Here is a 7,780-nt window from a genome sequence, read left to right on the forward strand (position 1 = left end):
CAAAAAGTCATTCCACTGCTGCAGAAAAGGCCCCTTGAGTCGGAGGAAAATGCTGCCTTTAACAGCATGGACTCTAGGAGCCAACGCTTAAGTTCCTGTTTCACTGCCGGGATTTTCAAGAAACCCAAAAACGTTTTTCAGCTTCTTGTCGGAAAAGTCGATTTACCGGGACTTCCCCATGTTAAACAGATTAAAAATAGTTCACGTGCGTGTAAATTTACCTTGATTTGCAAGTCTGACGTTGGACAACTTGGCCCTTTTGAATGGGAAACTCTTCCCTAGGGACAAGCCCAAGAAAGACAATGAGATTGTCCGGGGCCTTCTTTCCCCACCCCTTATCTGCAGCCCTTTCTCGGGCACCTTAAGACTCCAGCAGTTTGGGAAAACTACTCATTGCAATTTGATTGCGTATGTAGCAATTTTTTTAAAAAAAAATTGGTGCTCCGGTTCATGACAGGATTGCAACTCTTCACCACTTGATTCCACCCATAATTTGAAGAGGGTTCTCCTACTACCCCTACTCCCCACCAAGGCATAGGGAAGATGAAAGTGTGATGTGGTCGGGTTTTCTAGAGACAGGCAAGGACATGAACCTCCTAGCTGCTCTACCACTTGTAAACTGGTTACAAATTCCCACGTGCATCTTAGTTGAAATGAAGGATTCTTCCCTTCCAGAGTGGAGCTGCAAAGTACTAGCAAGATGTGGGGGTGGAGAATAAAATGTCCTTTACTTACTATTCTCCCCTTACTTCAGACAGGCAGCACTAATCCTGCATACTCTGTACCCTTATTTTGGTGCACACCAGGAAGAGAAGTTGTGCGTAGACAATCTGAAATATACACTGGGAGATGACTAGAGGGGTGGGGGGGGGGCTGGATAGCTCTTGATCCCCTCCCACCCCGACTACTCTTAACTTTTTGGATTTTTTTTCCTGCTTATGACTTGGAATGTAGCTGGTTCAAATTACTGCTGTAGTATGTAGCAAGAATGGGAATCGAGGGGGGAGGATTGTTCCTTATCAGATTGGCCAGGAAGTAGCCAACAAATATGTATTTTTTAAAGTTGCAAGGGGAGGGGGGTTTCTATAAATCAAGACAAGCCTACACTTATTTTGCACTTGCTCTGTTGGAATCGATTCGCATGCCTCTTAGCTAGTGTTGACTTTTTTTTTTTTTTCAGCGAATGATTTTTCTTTTGATAAAAGAATTTGCGTCTTGGAAACAACAAAAAATTCCTTTATTTGTATAAGGAACTTGGTTGTATTTTAATAAAGAAAAAATAAAGAGAATTCTCTATTTCAGCTTCTTTGTCTAAAGCTTCTTCTTTAAGCTGTAGGAACGAGGACAGAGGATTTCCCCCCTGCACCCGTTTAAATCGTGAACATTTGGATAGTGTCCAGAGGAGGGCAACAAAGATGGTGAGGGGTCTGGAGACCAAGTCCTAGGAGGAAAGGTTGAAGGAGCTGGGTATGTTTAGCCTGAAGAGGAGAAGACTGAGAGGTGATATGATAACCATCTTCAAGTACTTAAAGGTCTGTCATATGGAGGATGGTGCCGAGTTGTTTTCTGTTCCCCAAGAAGGCCGGACCAGAACCAACAGGCTGAAATTAAATCCAAAGAGTTTCCGTCTAAACATTAGGAAGAATTTTCTAACAGTTAGAGCAGTTCTTCAGTGGAACAGTCTTCCTCAGGTGGTGTTAAGCTCTCCTTCCCTGGAGGTTTTTAAGAAGAGGTTAGATGGCCATCTGTCAGCAATGCTGCTTCTGTGACCTTAGGCAGATGATGAGAGGGAGGGCATCTTGGCCATCTTCTGGTCACTACGGGTGTGGAGGGGGAAGGTAGTTGTGAATTTCCTGCATTGTGCAGGGGGTTGGACTTGATGACCCTGGTGGTCCCTTCCAACTCTATGATTCTAAGGGGACAGATCCGGCCCCTGGGCTGTATGTTTGACACCTCTGGGGTAACCCCTGGGATAACCCTTGTAACTTACTGGTTTTCTGAATTAATACAAACTTTTTCAAGCATTCTAATAATCAGACAGGAGCCTTCCCCCGCTCAGTGGATATCACCACCACTTCAGTTGTCTCCTCCCTGAGAAGGTACTCCTGAAGACACAAATGCTGGCCAGTATGACCCCACAACTGTACTTGGATGGAATCCTATCATGGTAATAGTCTGCCTGCAGCCACCGCACCCTTTCAGCATTATCTACCCTCTCCCTCCCCTCAGTGAAACCAATAATGTCAGAAGAAAACCTGACTGAAGGCAGGAACCCCTTTCTTCGGCTTCCTAGAGGCCCCTGGTTGGCCTCTGTGTGAACAGACTGCTGGACTTGATGGACCTTGGTCTGATCCAGCAGGGCCTTTCTTACGTTCTTATGTCTGAAACGGGGGTGGGGTGGGGGGAACCTTGACAAATTCATTAGTGCCCATAATCGGTGGCCTTTTTAAAGAAAACCGGCGCACAAGTTCATTATTGGTAACCCAAGAGGTTCAGAGCAAAAGGCATTTTATTTTGCAAAGAAAAAATAGTAATGGCAATCTCAATGAAAGACCTGTGGAGCAAATGGTGTGTGTGGGAAGTGTATAAATATGTCATACCAAGACGTGTTTACCAAGAATTTTATGCACATTTTAGTTTTGGGGCTGTCCGTCTTCTTTTAATCCAAAATCCTCATCTGCTGAAGGAAGCTGCCACCTACAGCTTCAAGGGGGAAATGCAACCACTTCTAAATGAGGTTTGAAGTTTGTTCTTTATTCCTTATTAGCAGTGGGGTTGCCAACTGCTTCTTCCGGCCCAGCGCTTGTGCTTCCAACAGTTGCCTCAAACGGAGAATGTACGGAGAAGATATTTTCTCCACTAACAGTTTTTTTTTGTTTTTTTGGCATGCCAAGAAAAGCTTTCGCCTCCTAGGTTTTAAGCCTTTGTTCTAGACGCGGTGGCAGAGTCTGTGGTCCAAAGTTGGCAACGATCCCTAATTCGGCCAGAATCAGCCTCTGGAAAACTTCGAATGCCAAGATTAGATTTGGGAGACCCTCGAATCATACAGTGATGCAGATGTGCCAGATCAAGAGGGGGTGAGATTTGGGAGCTAAGGGGGGTGCCTGGTAGGACTGGGGGTGGAGCCTTGGAAGGAAGATGTGGAAACGAGATGGGATCTGGGAGATCAAGTGAAGAGCCTTTTGGGCATGGCAGGAGTGATTGGCAGAAGCTCTTAAACAAATCACAAAATAGCCCTACCCCCTTGAGTCTAGACCCCTCAACCCTTAAATAATCTATTTCTTCCCCTAAATAAGCCAGAAAAAATTCTGAACCTTCAAGTCAATCCTGTGTCCCCTGTTTATGAGTGCCCTCCCAACCTATCTTGAGTCAAGTCTAACTGGGATGAGTGCGAATTCTTCACTTCCATCCTCCTCCCATCCCTTTCTTCTCTTCCTTGCCTCTCTTAAGATTGTAATAGGTTTTTATATACTGTCATAACACTTCGCCGGACGTCCAGTGGTGAAGGGTACAGTGGTGGGGGTTTAGGGCACTATAGGCTTTTAAAAAGAAAAGATAGTAAATAATAATGTATTAGTAGTGTATTAGTGCTCTGTACATGTTTTTGTGTATTTTATGGTTTTTTTGCTGTTGTATGGATTACAATTTTATTATTATTGTTATTATTATTATTTATTATTATTATTATTATTTTGTATGTTTCATTAAAAAAGCAATAATTTTTTTTAAAAAAAAGATTGTAACCTCCTAGGAAGCAGGGACCTTTCCTCTTCTGAACTGTAGATCACCGTACTTGCAGATGCCATTAGGTAAGTCATATTCAGCGTGGCGTAGTGGTTAAGAGTGGTGGTTAGGAGTGGCGGACTCTGACCTGGAGAACCGGGGTTGGTTCCCCACTCCTCCCCATGAATGGTGGATGCTAATCTGGTGAACCAGGTTGGTTTCCTCGCTCCTACACATGAATCCAGCTGGGGGACCTTGGGCTAGTCACAGCTCTCTCAGCCCCACCTACCTCACAGGGTGTCAGTTGTGGGGAGGGGGAGGGAAGGCCAGTTTGATTCTCCCTTAAGTGGTAGAGAAAGTCGGCCTATAAAAACCAACTCTTCCTCATTTCAGCAGAGAGCCCTCTAAAAAGCTCTCCACGAATATGCGGAGAATTGCAAGAGAATTTGCCAAAGTGAAGGGGAACGGCTGTTATTTCGCTTGTCTTTGAATTGCTGTGAAGCAGACCCAAAAGAAAACACCGGAGATTAATTTGAAGGTAGATCAAGCTGCTCTTGCATTGCAGGCTATTTTCAATAGGGTTGGCAACGTTTCTCTGTGGATTGGTTCTTGCAGGTTATCCGGGCTGTGTGACCGTGGTCTTGGTATTTTCTTTCCTGACGTTTCGCCAGCAGCTGTGGCAGGCATCCTCAGAGGAGTAACACTGACGTGTTACTCCTCTGAAGATGCCGGCCACAGCTGCTGGCGAAACGTCAGGAAAGAAAATACCAAGACCACGGTCACACAGCCCGGATAACCTACAAGAACCAATGAACTCTGACCGTGAAAGCCTTCGACCATATTTCTCTGTGGAGTTTGGTACCAAATGTTGCCGCAAGGGTGGTTGCTGCAGAGAGCCAGCGTGGCGTAGTGGTTAAGAGTAGTGGTTTGGAGCGGTGGACTTTAATCTGGAGAACCGGGTTTGATTCCCCACTCCTCCACATGAGCAGCGGATAGGGTTGCCAGGTCCCTCTTTGCCACTGGCGGGACATTTTTGGGGCGAAGCTTGAGGAGGGCTGGGTTTGGGGAGGGGAGGAACTTCCATACCATAGAGTCCAATTGCCAAAGTGGCCATTTTCTCCAGGTGAACTGATAATTATCAGCTGGAGATCAGTTGTAATAGCAGGAGATCTCCAGTTAGTACCTGGAGGTTGGCAACCCTAGCGGCGGACTCTAATCTGGAGAACTGGGTTTGATTTCCCCACTCGTACACGTGAGCGGTGGACTCTAATCTGGAGAACCGGGTTGGTTTCCCCACTCCTACACATGAAGCCAGCTGAGTGACCTTGGGCTAGTCACAGCTCTCTTAGAGCTCTCTCAGCTCCACCTACCTCACAGCGTGCCTGTTGTGGGGAGGGAAAGAGAAGGTGATTGTAAGCTGTGGCTCAGTGGTAGAGCATGTGTTTGGCATGCAGAAGGTCCCAGGTTCAATCCCAGCAAACGGGACAGCAAACCTGCATCCAGCCCTGCCTGGAGACCTTGGATTTGGCTCTTTGCCTGTTTTGGAACACAGGCCTGTTCTCCTCTCATTGGAAGTAGCATGAGTACTCTCCAGTGGCTGCCTCCTGACCTGAAGCACTCAAATGTGCCTTTTTTAGGGCGAAGCAACATGTATTCACCATAACCCCACTTGTGAGCTACTGGGGGGCGTTTGGGTGATATTTAGAAATAGCAGCAGCTGTCCTAGTGCGCAGTGGCCTTTGGGACATTTCCTCAAAACATGCAGGATAGAAGTGAATGTAAAACGGAGAGAGGGGGCATTTTAGAAGAAGAAGAGTTGGGTTTTATGTGCGTGTTAAGTGCCGTAAAGTCGCTTCCGACTCATGGCGACCCTATGAATCAAAGCCCTCCTAAATGTCCTATCTTTGACAGCCTTGCTCAGATCTTGCAAATTGAAGGCTGTGGCTTCCTTTATTGAGTCCATCCATCTCTTGTTGGGTCTTCCTCTTTTCCTGCTGCCCTCCACTTTTCCTAGCATGACTGTCTTTTCTAGTGACTCTTGCCTTCTCATAATGTGATCAAAATACGATAGTCTCAGTTTAGTCATTTTAGCTTCTAGGGTCAGTTCAGGCTTAATTTGAACTATAACCCACCGATTTGGTTTTTTGGCAGTCCACAGTATCCGTAACACTTTCCGCCAACACCACATTTCAAAGGAATCTACTTTCTTCCTATCAGCTTTCTTCAATGTCCAGCTTTCACACCCATAGATAGTAATGGGTTTCATACCCCAGTTTCTTCTACCTCTTTGAAGGAGACTCAAACCGGCTTACAGTCGCCATCCCTTCCTCTCCCCACAACAGACATCTTGGGACGTAGGTAGATGAAAAGGTTGGCGCAAAGTCTGCACTAGAAGTCGCAAGACCTCGGGAGTTAATGAGATTTCTGAACATTAGCATAGTGATGACCGTGCCTGTAACTTTCTCGTCAAAATTGCTAAACACTAATCCTAATGTATTTATCCACCGAGGGACCTCACACTAATTATCCTGGCGGAAGGACGAGCCAGGCCGAGCAAAGATATTGTTCTCGAAAATAAAATGTTGCTGTCATCCCCTGTGGGAAATATTTCTGGACTTCTGCGGCTGGCCTCAACACGGCTAACCGGAGCGATGCAGCAAATGGCTCATCAACTTCCAACCTAAGTTCAAGGCAATTTCAGCTCTCTTTGAATTCGCCTTTGGCCTCTGCATATATCATCATCCACACGTAAGTTCGAGGACATCTTATTTCATGCAGACCGGGCATTACATAACATCGAGGTCAAGGGGGGACAACTCCCTGAGAATCATTTCACCCACATCCCTTAGGACCGGACAGCGCTTGGACGAACAAATCTGTATCTCCCTACCTGTCACATTATCACTATCTCTCCCACCTTTATATCTCCCTCACCTGTACACCGCATTGGTCAGGCCGCACCTGGAGTCTTGTGTGCAGTTCTGGAAGCCCCACTTCAAAAAGGATGTGGACACAATGGAGCGGGTGCAGAGGAGGGCGACCAGGAGGATCAGGGGTCTGGAGACCGAGCCCTACGAGGAAAGGCTGGGGGAGTTGGAAATGTTCAGTCTGGAGAAGAGGAGGTTGAGGGGGGGGGGGACAGGACTGCTCTCTTGGAAGTATTTGAAGGGCTGTCGCTTAGAAAAGGGCAGGGAGCTGTTCCTGTTGGCAGCAGAGGATATAGGACTCGCAATAATGGGTTTAAATTGTGGGAGGAAAGGTACTGTCTGGATATTAGGAAAAATGATTTACAATAAGAGTTGTTTGACAGTGGAATCAGCTCCCTGGGAGCTCCCCTCTCTGGCAGCCTTTAAGCAGAGGCTGGACAAGCACTTGTCAGGGATGCCCGGCCTAGGATGATCCTGCATTAAGCAGGGGGTTGGACTAGATGGCCTCTATGGCCCCTTCCAACTCTATGAGGGACAGTCAGGATGATGTAGAGGTTAAAGTGTCGGACTAGGCAACCCTACTTTGAGTTCTAGTATGTTGGGAGAGGGAGAAAAAAAATTCTCTTTGTCAACTCTCTCCACCCCGTGCGTGATTTTATAAACCTCTGTCTTCTCAACAGAAGTTCATTTGGTGGTGAGTCTTGCTAGATTTAGATACCGGGCTGAACTGTTCTTTTTCATTCCGGCTTTCAACTGAGGTGGTTTCACTGCTGTGGTTGGTTGGTTTAATTATAAGACAGCCAGTGTGGTGTAGTAAAGACCAGCAGACTCTGTTTTGGAGAACCGGATTCGATTCCCCGCTCCTCCGCATGAAGCCAGCTGGGTGACCTGGGGCCCTTCACTGTTCAGACTCTCTCAGCCCACGCGGAGGCAGGCAAAGGCTAAGAATGCAATGAATAGTTGCCCGAAGATGGAAGTCAAAGTGGTCACACCTGCACCGGAGCATCTAGAATTTTGCCGTGCTTCATTTTTTATTTTATTTTTTGCCGTCAAGTCACAGATGACTTGTGGCGACCCTGCAGGGTTTTCAAGGCAAGAGATGTCCGGAGGTGGTTTGCCAGGGCCTGCCT

This window comes from Euleptes europaea, chromosome 9, assembly GCF_029931775.1.
Source record: "Euleptes europaea isolate rEulEur1 chromosome 9, rEulEur1.hap1, whole genome shotgun sequence".
Classification (NCBI taxonomy): Eukaryota; Metazoa; Chordata; class Lepidosauria; order Squamata; family Sphaerodactylidae; genus Euleptes; species Euleptes europaea.